The 16,570-nt window shown below is 37.1% G+C and overlaps 1 protein-coding gene, 1 long non-coding RNA gene and 1 pseudogene across 2 annotated transcripts in view; 2 read left to right on the plus strand and 1 right to left on the minus strand.

The window, feature by feature from the left end:
- Prkg1 (protein kinase cGMP-dependent 1) overlaps positions 1 to 16,570 on the plus strand; it is a 1,042,192-nt gene that overhangs the window by 878,640 nt on the left and 146,982 nt on the right. The window lies entirely within an intron of this gene.
- On the plus strand, positions 6,291 to 6,770 carry LOC114618309 (annotated as a pseudogene).
- Positions 10,936 to 16,570, minus strand: part of LOC114618311 — a 74,416-nt gene continuing 68,781 nt past the window's right edge. Inside the window, exon 3 of the long non-coding RNA XR_003710945.1 lies at positions 10,936 to 10,976. This is a non-coding gene — a long non-coding RNA (uncharacterized LOC114618311). The remainder of the gene's footprint in view (positions 10,977 to 16,570) is intronic.

Here is a 16,570-nt window from a genome sequence, read left to right on the forward strand (position 1 = left end):
CAGTGTGACATAGTCATTTGATATGGTCCAGTTACTAAAAACTTGCTTTATTTTTTTAAACATTTGTATAATCCTGGGAAGACTAAAAAAGACAATCAATAGTCAAAGAAGAAGAGTTTGAGACAGAAATGTATTGGGGAATAGAAGATCACATAGGATTCAAAGGTGACAATCAGCATCATGTTCTATCACAGTAAGCACTTGGATAGTCTCTAATAAACAACCTTTCACAGGGACCAGGATATTTATAAAGGTGCTTTTAAAATCATAGACCTGATGTATAAGTCTGGTTTACCACTACCTGGCCCTGATCCTCTGGGTTAATCACATTTTCTGAGCATATTTCTCTTCACTGGAGACTTTTAAGGGCATAAGTAGAGACTTCCACAATATATTGGTTGCAACACATTTGGCGCAGTGTTTTGCATGTGGCTGCCTCTGAAGATTCCATTGTCTATTTTTTATTTCTTATGATGATGGTAGTATTTTTTTTTCAGTGCTGATCTTGAGCCCAAGGCATCATGCATGCTAGAAACATGCTTTGCCACTGAGAATGACAATATGTCTCCAGCTTGATGCTATTTAGCTTTCTAAATACTACATAACATGCTTGGTTTGAATATATGCTTATACAGAATTTACACTGATATTTACACACAGATGTCCACCTTTTATTTGATGGTCTCATTTTCAAGTCTACAAATATAGAGAAACATGGACTTGACACAACTTTACTATAACGACCACATATTTGAGAACTTTATTTAGTCCATTTTTACATTCATGAATCTCTATTGAGTCAAGGCCCCAGGATGATGTTTTCTCATGAATACTGCACCAAGACTTTCTTTGATCCTTGACCATCTGACACTGATTTTTATAAACACAGAGAAGCAGTTGAATTTTGCAGAAAGAGCAAGAGTGATAGAATTTTTAACACTGAATGAATTCTTACTTTCTCAAGTGCTTTCCTAAGTAATACAGTTGCTTGACTTAGAGAGTCTTTAGAACAACCTTATGAGGTAGAGGGTTGTTTTAATATCAAGATAGCTGAAGTCCTAAAAGGGGAAAAATATCCAAAGTCACTTAGCTAGGAACATCTAGAGTCAAATAAATTGCCATGTATCATTTTCCTCTTGCTCCTATAAGAAATTGTAATCGCTTTAAGAAACAGCAGTTTAGAAGCTAGAGAGATGACTTAACAAAGACCTCTATTCTTCGAGAGGACACAGGTCTAATTCCCAGCACCCACACAGCAGCTCACAACCATCTGTAACTCTAGGCTCAAGGGATCCAATGCCCTCTTCTGGCCTTCACATCTACTACATACATGTGACACACAGGTAGTACATGTAGGCAAAGTACCCATACACATCAATATAAACATTAAAATATTTAAAAAATCATTCATCATGATATTTTACTTGACCAGATATGCTGCACAGAACATAGCAAACACAGATTAATTAGACCATCAAATAAACAATGGCTTAATATGTAGTGTACATTTGTTACATGAGTTTATGCTGAATCTGCTTATACATGCTATATTAGGCATTTTCTCTCTCCAGAGAGCCACACTGGTAAGAAAAATCTGCTGTGTATGTGTACTATGTCTTTATGGAATAGTGCGTGAAAAGCGAAGCCAGTTCTAACCCACTTGCTGTGGGCTGGCACTTGTAAGAAGTTTTATCCTGTGAGACAAATCAGATATGATCTTTTTGAGGACCAGTAAAATGAATTATTGTAGTATGAGCGGAAACATTGATTTAATCCATTGGCTATAACTCTTTACCTTATGCTAGTCCCCAATAACCACACAAAGAAACCAAGATTTATTTCAAGCTGCACCTCAATACTTGGGCAGTTGAATCTATTAATCCTCTATGCTCATCTGGCTGTGTCCCAGCCCCAAACCCATGATATTTGCAGTTTAATATTGTCCTAGCTCCCACTGCTTCAGATGTTTCTTCCCATGGTGTCTCCTGGACCCTCTCCCCATGGCTCCAATTCTTCCATCTTCTTAGCCCATCAGAATCTCCCTTTCCCTCTCCTTCCTCTGGTTGGCAGAAGTTTCACCTTATTCACTCTTCTGCCCAGCCACTGAGTAATCAGCATTTATTGACCAGGGAAAATATAAATGGTAAGAATAGTTTAGACAAACTTGAGACAGGAGATTCTAGGCAGAAGTATTACAATATCATGTCTGGATTGAAACAAGATATGAAGAAAGATAAATCTGTATTTGAACAACACAAGGATAACCATTACACAAAACATGCTTATAAACACTATTAACATCTGCAGTAGAAATTTTGAGTTATGGGAGTTTGTGATTGTGTGCTTTCTTTCTTTTGAAGCTACAAGAGGAAATTGTGAGATCAACATTTCTGAATAATTCCCAAGTTATACTGTGCTTCGAGTGTGTTTTTAAGTAAATTATGAAAAGGTAGCTTTTAGCCACCCTTGAGTTAACAAATTACTCGCAACACTGATGTTTTCATGCCTATGTTTGTGGTATGTGTGGTTCAGAAATCTTGCCTAGTGCTATCATTAGATATCTTGATCACCCAATCATTAGAAAGAATCAGAAGAGTTACAGAAAGTTTCATTTAAGAAATTATATTCTAATCAGCTCTTGAAGGCATGCACAAGAAGAATTGGGTAACAGATTATCATATTATAACATGTGATAGATATATCAGAGTACATATTTACCAGCTGGAAAATTATCAAACAACATTTTACCCAGAAATGACAGGAGAAAGAATTCACAAGTCTTCACCTATAACTAAGGAGCTATGGACAGTTGGTGGACTTGGGGTGATAGAGAGGCAGTTTTCTTTAAGGTAAGATCCCTAACACATAAAACACTCCAGAGAATGCTCCACAACCAGGAATATATGGAGAGCAAAAAATGGACTTCGTGGCTTAATATAAGAACATAGACAACCCATGATTTCAGGGGCAGTTAGGGAGGTGAGGAAGAAGTTATAAAGGTGGCAACATTATCTTTAAACTACTTCCTGCTGATTAGTGGAATTGAGTTCCTTGGGGCAAGTTTGATCTTCACAATCAAGATATCTAATTTCTTCTTGTTGATGATTCTTCTTTGTGCACAACTACTTAACAAACCATGATCAACAACAACCCATCAAAACAACAACAACTAACCAACAACCCACCCTGCCTCTCAGGGCTCTACCATTTATATACCCTCTAAAACTTCCCCAGAATTCCAGACATCACACAATTGCAGAAACTATCTGCAGCTGGTAAAGTCAAGCCTCTGCTAGAACATGAGGCAAATCATAGCTGCTGCAAAGCAAATCTGTATCCCACACCTAGGATTAAAATGAAAACATATTTCTATAATATTTCTGTTCTTTTGAAAGAAACCAATACTCCAAAATTGTCACTATAGACATCTCTCTTTGTCTCCTCCCCATCTCCTGGCCACCCCCTCTCATATCACATACACCCATACATTGTTTAAATATTATCGGGATTTTACAGAGGACAGTTGAAAGCTGAATGGGGTTAAACCCATTGCCTCATGCCTCAGAACTGCTAGAGGAATTACTGTTGATTCTAGTTTTACTGGTCTCATGTACATTTCCTGTGTCATTTCATCCTTATCTCTGTAAACCCTCAGAGCATTTTTAAAATGCTAAAATATTCCAAATGTCCATTAACTCAATGATATTATGTCAAGGAAGTCATGATGATGGCAGAGCAATAGCTGGAAAAATATAGCCTCAGAAAAAGCTCTTGCATGTGTGTTTCCAGCAGTCTTTGGCTGGCCCCTGTGATGTAGAGACCAGGAGGACAAAGGACAACTCTGCCCTTGTTTCATATGCAAACAGTAGCTGTCAAAGATGCTTAAGAGTGGCTTGTTTAGGAATTAATTCAAATCTTACTATCAAAGTGAATTCACATTTCACTTCATCACATGTAAACGACTAAACATCTGTCTTATTACACAGGAAATAATTGAGGGGGAACAGTTTATTTATTGTGATATTATTCACTAAATTACTGCCAGTCTGAAACTTAGAACCCTTCTATTTTATGGAGTATAGGTTTTTCATTAAAAGATAGCTTGTTGAAAGTTGCCCAAAGTAGCTTTGTGCTAATTTTGAACAAAGATAATTTTGGTAACTGTGCAGCATAATGTTATAGTCAGAAATTCTTAACAGGAGTCAAAGGAGGCACACAGGAATCATCAAGAGTTTCAGTTACAGATGTAGTAAGATGTAGTGAACAGATCCTGGCAGCTACACCATTTCCTGAGAATGAAATTTAAAAACTCTCTGTTCCTTCCTTGCCTTTTTCCTAACAGAGTGATTTCACTAGATGTCTCTAGTAACCAATGAAAGGGATATAATTTGGTTATTTTTCCAAACTTAATTTGTGGTAAGGTGGCTTTGTGCTTTTGCTTGTTGATAAAAGAAAATTGGAATCTGTCACTCGTCTAGATACTCATTTAGTGATTTTTTTCCCTAGTCACTGTGATAAAATTCCCAATAGAAACAACTTGCAGAATGGCACATTAACACTTATTATGGTCATGGTTTCAGAGTGGATGGTTCATCATGGCAGAGAAGGTTCAGAGTAGCACGAGCATGGGGAAGCACTTTACCACATCTTGGCAGACCCAGAAGCATAGAGTGGGATTGGAAGCACAACAAGCTATAACCCTTGAAGGCCTCTACAAGTGACTCACCTGTGCTAGCTGGGTCCTACAACCTCCATGTTAGGGGGAGTCAAAAGCAGACCTTCATTCAAATCTACCATGGTCAGAAGGTAGGGAACTGGTCCCCTTTAAAAGCCAGTCCCATATGCCTCATTTTACAAAAGCTCCTCAACTTCTCCTAATTATTTCTCTAGCTTGAGAACCAAATGTTTAAACAAAAAAGGGCTGCAAGGGACATTTGAGGACCAAGCCATCACAGATATGAGATATACTTTTTAAAAAAACAGAAAAATAATTATATAGCTCCCAATTTAGGTCATGTATAGCTATAGCATAACACTTGGAATGTGACACATTGTCCTCTCTGCTGCTGTACCTGTTTCTCAGTATCAGTACAGTGCTCCATTAGTAAAGTAACTGGACAGTGAGCACATCAAATAGATGGCATGCCCTATTTTTCAGGAATGCATTACTAAGAGTCTTTGAGGATTCTGGGTTGAAGCAGCCTATGAGCTTTGTGGCTATCATCTTCACATTTCACAGAGAAAGATGAGAGGGGTCAAACCAAGGATTATCCTGACTGGGGTGACAGGAAATAAAGAAACAATAGAAATACTCACTAAAAACGCTAGGATTGGGTGGGTTATGTGCTCTTACAGAGGCCCCACCAGCTGCCCGGAAACTCATACATACATAAGGTGAGAGGTAGGGGCTTGGTAGATTATCTAATCTCCGCAGGAGGTTGCTGTAGGGGTGCACTCAGGCTGCCTTCATCTAGCTGAGGATCCTGCACATGCTCTCAACATCTGTACTTGAACCAGGGGAAGACCTTCCTTTCCTCAGAACCTGGGAAGATTTTTCCATTCCTGTGACTCCATAAGTCATTGGGGTCTTTGACATGATTATTATGCCAATAATATAAATTCAACAAGGACTTCATATGTTCCCTACAGATGGGGTAATAAATATTAACATCTAAGGAAATTCTGCACAGAAATTGAGAAAATGATAGTGTAGGGGAAAGGAAAGGAGGATGTAACCAGCTGTTTAGGGTATCTGCGTAGCTCATACAAGTGGACTTTAGCGGAGACTGCTTTCCAAAGAACAGTGGAGATATGAAGGTCTTGGTTACATGGTAATGCATTAGTTATATGGTACTATATATAATAAATTAAGAACTTCATGTTTCCAAAATTGGTAGAATTTGCCATTTTCTTATGAAAGTTTAATTCCTGAGTAAGGTACATAAAGACAAATCTGTTCCAGTGACTGAGAAAGTATCTAATAAACATTTCTAAAGAATATTCTGTGATGCCAAAAAGTATTTGGAATTACTTAAAGGTCTTCATTTAGGTTATCACACTGTGGTTTTACTGCTATGGAGTGTAAACAGGGTTTCAGTTTTACAGACAAGTAACATCTGGCATAGAGGAATCAAATAACTCATTGTTTTAGGGTTTCTTTTGCCATGTATAGACACCATAACCAAAGCAACTCTCATATAGAAACATTTAGGGCGTTTGCATCCTACGTCTGCCTGAAGGCGTCAGTTCCTGGCGGCGGGGCCCCGGGTAGCCAACGGCCTGTGAGCATCATGCCTAAGTTTTATTGTGACTACTGTGATACATATCTTACCCACGATTCCCCGTCTGTGAGGAAGACACACTGCAGTGGTCGGAAACACAAAGAGAATGTGAAAGACTATTACCAGAAATGGATGGAAGAGCAGGCCCAGAGCCTGATTGACAAAACAACGGCTGCATTTCAACAAGGAAAGATCCCTCCGGCTCAGTTCTCTGCTCCTCCGCCTGGAGAGGCCATGATCCTGCCTCCCCCCAGTCTCCCGGGTCCTCCTCGGCCTGGCATGATGGCTGCACCCCACATGGGAGGCCCTCCCATGATGCCAATGATGGGCCCCCCTCCTCCTGGGATGATGCTTGTGGGACCAGCTCCTGGGATGAGACCGCCCATGGGAGGCCACATGCCCATGATGCCCAGGCCTCCCATGATGAGACCTCCCGCCTGCCCGATGATGGTGCCCACGCGGCCCGGCATGACCCGGCCAGACAGATAAGAGCAGAAGCTCTCTTCATCATTTTGTATTGTGCTGTTTCACCAGGAGACCTTGGTGCTGAGCCCGAGTGCTTATTAGACGCATGGCAAGGAACTTCCTTGTTAACAGAGAGGATACTTTTGGAAGGAGAAGTGATACAAAAGGGGCTGTTTTCACTTACATTGTGAAACGTGAAAATAAAATGGTCAGCTGTTTTAGTTAAAAAAAAAAAAAAACCATTTAGTTGAGGCTGTCTTCCAGGTTCAGAAGTTTAGTCCATTAACATCATGGTAGATTACATGGCAGCATGTAGGCATACATAGTGCTGGAAAGATAGCTGAGAGTTCTGCATCTGGATCCTTAGGCAGTAGAAAGACCAAGTGAGCCACTAGGCTTGGCCTGGGCTTCTGAAACCTCAAAGCCCACCCCCAGTTACACACTTCCTCCAACAAGACCACACCTACATGAACAAGACCGTACTTCCTAGTAGTGCCGCTCCCTATGTGACTATGGAGATTATTTATTGAAATCACCACATTGGTCTATGTTTTAACACTAGAATGGTTCAGAATGAGTGTGTTTAGACTCCTCTATTTATTCCTTCTTTCTTCTTCCTTCTTTGATCTACTATTTAAATAATCATTGCCAGTATTATCTTGGTGCTAAGGTTTAAACCCAAGGCTTTGCTCATGTTAGGTGAGCAGTCTACCAACCATATTGCCAGCCCCACTCTCCCACTCTCCTCTCACTATGGTAAATTGCAAATGAAAGGGGGAAGTAGTATAGTTTCATACTTTAGAGACATAATTTTAATTATATAATATATAAATGGTCAATATAGAGTGTATGATGCAGGGATTGGCATGTACTAAATGCACAAAAATATCAGCTATTTTGCAAACACTATTTTAAAAAGCCATTTATGTCCCTTGACAATTTAATGACAGTGTGTGTTGACATCTCATTCTGGACTAGAAGATTTACAGATAACAAAAGTTAATTTATATTGTGAGGCATCTGTTATTAAAATCTCTTAGCCAAGATGGTAGTGATTTGTATTTTAACCGATCTATTGCTTTGACACAAAAACAAAATTTCAATATAATTCTGAACATTAAGCTCTGACAGATGACTGTGGCTATGTATGCCAGTGGGAATATCGCAATCTTATCTAATTTTAGGCTTTCTCTCGATATAAATAGTTTGATCTTGAGGATCAAGGTGAAATGCCTTCCTTCGTGCTCAAAAGTTTCCTGGACACACTTTGTGCAGTGTTATTTGATAGTTCTTTGCTTACTATCTTATATTAAGTAGTTTGGGCCTCTCTCCAGGTCCTTCTGTGTTCTGACCCCTGCCTCTTGCCTAGTGTACTATTTCATTAGCCTGAGAACATTGCTTTAGACCACCAATAGCTAAAAAGTGTTGGTGGTTTCTCTAACTGTTCAACTTGCTCTTCTCTTCACAAGAACTTTCTGTCTGAAATGACTGACCATGTCTTCTTCAACTCTACCCTTTACCTTGCCTAAACCAGCCTTTATTTTTTTTTAGACAATACAATAAGTTTTTCCAGGAAGGCTGTTCATAAATTTCTTAAGGGAATTTGTTAAAAAGAAATATTATTTATCTGTGTGAGGTTACGTGCATGAGTGTAGATGCTCACAGAATCCAGAGAAGGACATTGGACTGTCTCAAGATAGAGTTACAGACAGTTGTGAGCCACCTGATGTGAGTACTAGGAAACAAACTCACATGCTCTGCAAGAACAATATGTAAGCTGAACAGTTGAATCATCTCTTCATCCCCAGAAATATTTTATCTCTTGTATTCTGGCCACATGATTGCACATTTTAGACTTGTTAAATTATATTTCATGATAAAGATCTTTTGCTTTTACCTCTCTCCTGCTTTCCACATCGGTACATATTGCCTGAATAGAAAATTAAGGTCATAAGCACTCCAAGGTAAAGAAAGTATTATTTCAATCAATCCAATGTTAGTGGACAGTGTGCCCACATGATTGCCCACACTGTCTAATGCATCTCTTGTTGCTTTGGGAGAAGGTATATGTGAATGTTCTACTTTGGCAGACTTCAGGCTTAATCAAAACAGAATGAATTTAGACAGTTTCTTCTAAGGGGTTTGTTTTTATTTTTCTCATTGAGCCCTTATGTATATTTATGTGGTTTCTCTTCCCATATTATAGTACTTGACCTACCCACAGTGAGCTAATTAAAGGTTATGATTCTGTTGTTTGCATTCCCTTAAATAAAAAATTTAGTGTTTGCATGTCTAATATTCTGGGCTTGCTACAGTCTCTCATTCAGATACCTACTGACAGTATATTTTAGATGCTATTAATTCTGCTTGTTTCCAACAAAGATGAACTTCCCAACATATGTCATCATATATGCCCCACACACATTGTGTAGAACATGTTTTCTTTTATCACTAAACCCACAAATCTTGTCAGTATTTTATGACCACATAAGCGTCTTCTGTTTTAGATATCCATTCCTAGGGTTTCTGCTTGCATCTATTTTTCCTCCCCCACCCCAAGAGCTTATAGGATTTACAAAGACCCTCCACCTGTCTTACATTGTCTTTGTGCTTTTAACATTAATTCTCAAGAGTCTCACGTCTTTCAAGCTGGAAACTGAAGATAAAAATCTGTGTCATGAGCTGGCACATTGGCTCAAAGGGTACAGGTACTTATATCTTGCCTAATGACTTTTCAGGACCCACATGATAGCAAGAGAGAATACCTACAAATTTTTCCCTGACCTCCACACATGCTCACATGTGTGTATGGGCATATACATGATACATTTACAATGCACACACACATTAAATAAATGTACTAGCTTTTAAAGTCACATATTTTTTAAAAACTGTATTATATATATTATTTGTTTATAAATATCAAATATGTGTTAAAATCTGTATTATGTATATGATTTGACTATAAACATCAAAAGTCCAACTCAAACTAGTGCAAATGGTAAATGAATTGTGTTGTCAGATAGGCAGTGAAACAGTTCACAGATTCTAGGTTCATGGATTCTCATGGATTCGAGGCTCCAGTCAAAGTAAGGAACACCAAGATATTAATCCCAAACAGATGATAAGATCCTTTCTCTTGTCTTGGGCCCTCCATCTCTCTTCTTCTACTTTCCTTCTAGAATTCTGTTTTCTTGATCTTCTCTATCCATGTTCTGCTGAGCACTCCCATGATGGTACTTTTCTTAACCTTTGCAATTGTCTGATGTATGCTAAGGGCCTGAATAGAGTCTGAACTAATCTGGGGCAGGTCTTTTCTGCACCTAGCAGCTGTGAACATAACAGTATAGCATTAAAGAGAAGGGTCGTGAATGGGTTGCCTGTGTGGACTTGGAAAACAGTACATTCTTAGAGAACTGTGATCATGTTGCTCTAAAGAGACAGTCTAAAATTATGTCACTACTGTGATTGTTGAGAAGAGGAGTTTAATGGCTTGTAATAAAAGAAGCATAGTGCCTGTTATCTAGAGTCTGAGTCACACTATATGTATTTGAATATCTGTTCTTTCACTCATCAAACTTGATGATCTGGGGCAATTTGTTTACCTCAACAATTACCTGTTGTTTAGCTATTAAACTGAGAAAGTATAATAGCAATAAAATCATAGAGTTGCTTTGAAAACTAAATATATTAATGTGTAACTATCTATTGTAGAAAGTATCAGCATGAAACTCTCTCAGTCTAGTTATTTTAATTTAAAATTCATGGTTGCCAATATGTCATTAACATAGAAATTGTTTGCAATGCCATGCATTGTCTTAATTAAGCTATAAATTTATTGAAAGTAAAGCTATGCATTATATGTCATAATATCTGCTATAGCACCTCGCATAGTCATTTTACACTTAAAGAATAAATGCATGACTAGGTGTGTGAATCAAAAACTAAAGAATGAAGGAATAGAAGATTGTAGAACGATTGGGACAAGAAAATCTGATTCTTCAAATACTTTTTTGAATTAAGAGAGCCAACTTGGCTGTTTTGTACATAAAAGAAAGCTGTCCATCAGGGTATAGGTCAGCAAAAATGGGTCAGGAACATATATCCAGTATAGCTTCCTAGTCACCATTGTCAGGGCACTCAGCAAGCTCACAGGTCAGCATCATTCTTTGTCCCAACATCAGCATGTCTCATCCATCAATCTGGCAGCCACCATGCTTCTTCAACATCCTGCAGAAAAAAACACAAGCATGTCCTCTTTCCCATATTAAATACCTCATGCCATATGCCAGTAAGTGGGTCCTTCCCTTTCACCTATGCATAAGTACACATATTGTAGAGTGCCATAGACACTATGCAGAAAGTTCCTTGGCAACCAAATTTTTTTAAAAAAATTACAATACAAAGAGCATGATTTAAATAAATTTGTTGTGTATGAGGATATACTTCCCCCTTTTTTATTTTATGAAAATGTTGTTTTAAAGTTCCATGGGCCCCTTTCACAATTTCTTGTACTTGACAATTATAAGGAATCCCAGTAACATGGGTAATATTAAATTGCTGCCAAAAAGTCTCAAATGCTTGACTGTGATAGCCAGTTCCATTATCTGTTTTTTGTTGTTGCTGTTGATTTTTTTTGGGGGGTGTTTATTATTGGATACTTTATCTACATTTCAGATGTTTCCTCCTTTCCCCACCCCACTCCAGAAATTCCTTATCCCTTTCTCCCTCCTCCTATTTCTATGAGGGTGTCCTCCATCCTCTCCAAGATGTCTTACCTCAAGTTTTTAGACCTCATGGAACAGAGAATCAAAAACAGATGTTATAATGACTCTTGTATTTTTCTTAAATGTTACCAGTTATTTGGACTCAATCATGTACTGGTCTAGAAATCAATCCAGTATTGGAAATAGCAGTTGTCATTTGGACGGCTGGTTCTGGACATTTTCAGAGACATACTTGGAAGTTAGATGCAGTTCTCTATGATGTTTTGTTAGCAAGAGATAAAATTGGGACAGGATATGGATTTCAAACAAGTATTTGTACATGTGTTAAGGCTCTTTTAATTGTCATGTTAAAATTACTTTTGTTTCTTCTACAATATTTAATATAAGTTGCATTGATTTTACACTTTCTAATTGTATTAGTGTGTTGAAACCTGGCATATCTGTTATGGAAGTCTATCAGCCAGCTTTTGTTTTAGTGCCCTGAGTATTACAGAACAATGGTATTCTGAAAAAAAGCTTCCAAGTACTGGAAGAAGTGAGTCAGGCTTTAAGCAGAAGCAAGAGCGTAGTGGGCTTGATTATTGCTGGTATAACAGCTTTAATTACATTAATTGTTAGCACCACTACTTCTATAATTGCTTTGACACAGGAAGTTAAGACAGCTACTTTTGTTAATCGTTTAACAAAAAATGTTACTAATCTGTTGAATATACAAGAGGATTTAGATAGGCATTTGGAACAATGGATTGATGCTCTTTATCCTATTCAAATTATCAGAAGGAGGTTTAGAGTTTAGTAAGGAGCCATCTCGAGTGTCATGCCAAATACCATGGGATTTGTGTTAGTTCTAAAATTTACAGTGGTGGTCATTATAATTAGGAAGAAGTTTAAAGACACTTGCAGTATATTTGGCATAATTCTAACACCTCTATGGATGTTTTAACTTTGCATAGTGAGCTTATGTATTTAAAGAAGGCTGCTCTGCTGAGCATTGATGTGGCAGATACTGCTGATAAAATTACCCATGGCCTGAGGTCAGTATTTCTATTTTGGTCAAGCTTCAAGACTGGCATATATAGCTTGATCATGCTAGCCCTTTTTGTCCTGGGAATACTTTTATTCCTGCCCATCATTTTAAAGCTTGTCTTTAACAACAGCAACATGTTGGCAGCCAAAGTACATGAAACTGAAAACGGACCCCCAGACAGAGTTATTAATTTAACAGGCTGGCAAGCCAAGGATGGGTAAGATTCTGCAGAGTCTTACCAACCTAAGACAGAAATGCATTGCTTTTGATAATGCATATTCCACAATGGGTAAGAAAGGCATTCTTGTCAGAACAACCTAAGACAGGCTCAGTCTTGTTTATAAAATAAAAAAGGGGGAAATATGGAGAGCTATTGGAGCTGCTTAGCAGGAATCTGACATGGGCCAAAGACAAGGAAATGGGATGCTTGGCAGGAATCTGATATTGGACAAGGACAAGGAAGTAATTTCAGGCAGGAATCTAAATTTTAGGCTATAACAAGAAAGTAGGCTTCAGACATGAAAATGACTTTGGTCTAGAACACGGAAGCAGGCTCAGATCTTTTGGTCATCCTGATAGGCCCTTACAAACAATGATCTAATTGCTAGTTCCTCAACCTAGAACTGACCTTAATACTTACATGTAATTAAAATGGTATAAAATCAAAAATGAAAAGGAGGGATGGGATAGGGGTTTTCTAGGGAGGGGGAAAAGGGAAAGGGGATAGCATCTGAAATGTAAGTAAATGAAATATTCAATTTTTAAAAAAGAAAGCAGCCAATAATCTCAACGCTGGCAGGGGAAAATAGTATGTTTATCAGCTGTGGTAAATTGACTAGTTGTTCCTCACTAGATGCTAGACAGCTGTGGCTGTCAGGTAGTGATATGAGTTTTCCCAAGTTCTGTAGAGGAAAGTGGAAAACTGTTTGCTACAAGGCTTGTACCATGTCTGCCAGAATTAAGCTCAATAGAACTTAATAAAATTATAAATAGTTTGCCCAACACATTAATTTGCTGCATGATTTTTAAAAGTCTGTGAAATAGTGTGTTATTTTAGAATAGCTGAATTTATTGAGCATTTCCCTTTGAGTCAGTGGAAGATGTAGTGAGTTTGCAAAAGCTATTGTTGATTCACTAAGCAATTAGAGGCAGGGTAGATTTCATTTTTGTTACTGCTTAGAAAACATTAATTAAGCATTTGGGCTTGAATAAAAGAATGGAAGTTGTAGCTGAGCAGAATTTTTGTTGTACAACTTTGGACTTATGATTAGGCAAATGTGAGTTTGGATTTATGTTGCTACAGATGAGGTGCCATCCTTCACCCCAGCATCTAGTCAGAGTTAGGATGTTGTATGTCATTTTTTATTCCTCTGTTCATTCCTGTGACATATGGGTCATACTGCAATATAACTGTAGATAATACCTCTTAGCTACAGGACTGTGACCTCTTGGAAAGCAGTTTATTTGGTACCTTGTCTCTATCTACCCAGAAACAAGGACTGCTTTCTCAGTATATTTATTCAGAAACTTTCTTTAGGGTGGCCAGGTAAAATAGATGATGTCCAGTGAATTCAGAAAAACAATGATTTATTTTTTTACTATATGTACATAATTATTTATGACATGCTAAGAAATACTCATTTGTATAAAATTCAAATTAAATTGAGTGTTATTTTTGTTGGTTAAATCTGAGAATCTTATTACAGGAATGGGTGGAATATAAGGAATTTTTCTGTATTATAGCAAAAAATCTGTTTTTGTTAATTTCTGTAGGTTTTTGGATTTCATGTTAAGTCATAATGGAAAATTTTCTACAATGTGATTTCAAATTCTTTCTTGTTCTTTGAAAGCATATTTTTGTATTAAGAAAACAGGACTTGATTCAATATTAAAAAATGAGTGTTGATCCTGGAAAACAGCTTAAAGAAAGAGACATGGCAATCATGATGTGTAACAAAAATAAGACTGATTAAATCTATTGTGTTTAGACATGCTATGGTAATAATGAAATAATAATATGTCTAGTGTTTATTGGGTAATCCAGTATGCCAGAAAAAAATCTAGCTTCTTTTTATGTACTTGTTCAATTGTTCTTCATATAATTGTCCTACTAAAGACTATTGTCTTCTCCTTTTGTAAACAAAAATATCAACAATTAAAAACTTAAATATCTGACTCCAGATTGTATTGCTGATTAGTCATGGTATTTCTGCATTTGAACCCAGAAGAGTAATTCTTTAATCTGTTCTTCTAACTACACTTTCCTAAGTTCATATCTTAGTGAAAAGACTTAGGGTTGCTATCTTTGGTCAATGCATCATATGTGATTAAATGAATAATATAACATCACTATGATATTAAATAAATAATTGTGACTACAAAGAATATTCCTCAACTTTGAGTGGAAATATTAACAATAATACTCCAAAACCAGTACTAAATCTAACTTAATTATTATATACATGCATGTGTATCTTTTGAATGTCTGCCTATATCTGTGTATAATTGTGATCTAACCCCTTAAAAGATTTGAAATGTCACTGTCACAGCTACTTCAGATGTTAAGAAGAAGATGCCCTTGCTGAAAAATGCCTTCCTTAGTGTGTCATCTAGTTTCTATGATTGCTGCCAATGAGAAGAGGGAACAGGGCAATCCTGTAAGTGAGACTGCAGGATACTATATCAAGGCTTTGACTGGTTCTAGCTGCCAGTCTGGCATCTTGTGCGATCAGGCTACAGGGGCATAAATGAGTGCTGTCCCTATCAGGTGGGAGTGATTTGGGTATGAAGGTTGAAGGGAATAGCCCTGTGATGGACGGATACATTCTGGTAACTACAATTATAATACTAAAAGTTTAGCAGCTAGGAAAGATCTCTGCTGCTTTTCCACTCAGAAGTTACTTCTAGGCTCACAACCACAGTTGTTTGAAAGTGCATACTGCTTTTGTAGGGGACCAGTTCCCAGCACCCACATTAGTTGGCTCACAACTGCTTATAACTCCAGCTCTAAAGGATCCAACAGTCTGTCCTGGATTCTAGAGAAAATTCAAGTTCATATCTTTTCCTAATTTTTTTAAGTGAGTGATCCTCATTATGTATTTTTTATCAATTTGTAAACATTCTTGACATATTGAACAAATTATTTTTAAGATAGATAGTTAAGCTGTAAATATTTAGGACCCATTTCAGTGCACAAATATCTATTTGAATAGGATTTAAAATTTTAAAATCATCCGTATTTTGTTCCTAATTAACAAGTGCTAGACAGGTGTAGCAAGGCTGATATATCATAATTCTTGGTGGATATTGCTTGGTGTGTCAAATGTCTTTTGGAGTTTGACTTTATGTAGTGATTTGGCACAAGTAACTTTATTTAAATTGGATATTCCTTCCAATTGTTAATTCACTAGCTTCTGATTGTCATTGATTCAGAGTTAATTTCTGGTTTAACTGAAATTATTCTGTATTGAATTAACTGTAAAATCACTTATAATTTTTGTTTAGAGAGTTAGTGTTTTACCCAAATAAATCGTAATGGAAAATACTTGAGGAATATTTATCTTAAAAGGCTGCTTTCACTTTAATATTATTTGTAGCTGTTCAGTACCCACTCTCCCCGGAAAGTGGCCGCCTATTTAATCCCCTATTTGGGCTTTTAATTTTCCAAGTATGCTTTTATAAGCATTTTCCACATTGTTCATGCCATCTGACAATGAGAGTCTGTCATTTGTAGCCTGTTTATTTAATTTGTTTACAAAGAATACTTAGTCACTAGTTTAACATTAGTATGTAAATTTATGTAGTATATAGATCGTGAATTACACGACTTTATATTCAGATGATAGATCATAATTATAAGCTTTTAATCTTTTTTCTAGTAAAAGATATCCTTGGATTTAGGATGACTCCCCTGAGAAGCATTGAAGACTATGATCTGTAGAACTTAGGAAGATTTCCTATCAAACACTAATTAGCCAAAAGGAGTGTAGTGATCCATACTCCACATGTACAAATTGAAATGAAAACTGAGGCATCCATGTTGGTGATAGAACAACACATAGAAGGCCTCT

This window comes from Grammomys surdaster, unplaced genomic scaffold, assembly GCF_004785775.1.
Source record: "Grammomys surdaster isolate TR1022 unplaced genomic scaffold, NIH_TR_1.0 141, whole genome shotgun sequence".
NCBI lineage: Eukaryota > Metazoa > Chordata > Mammalia > Rodentia > Muridae > Grammomys > Grammomys surdaster.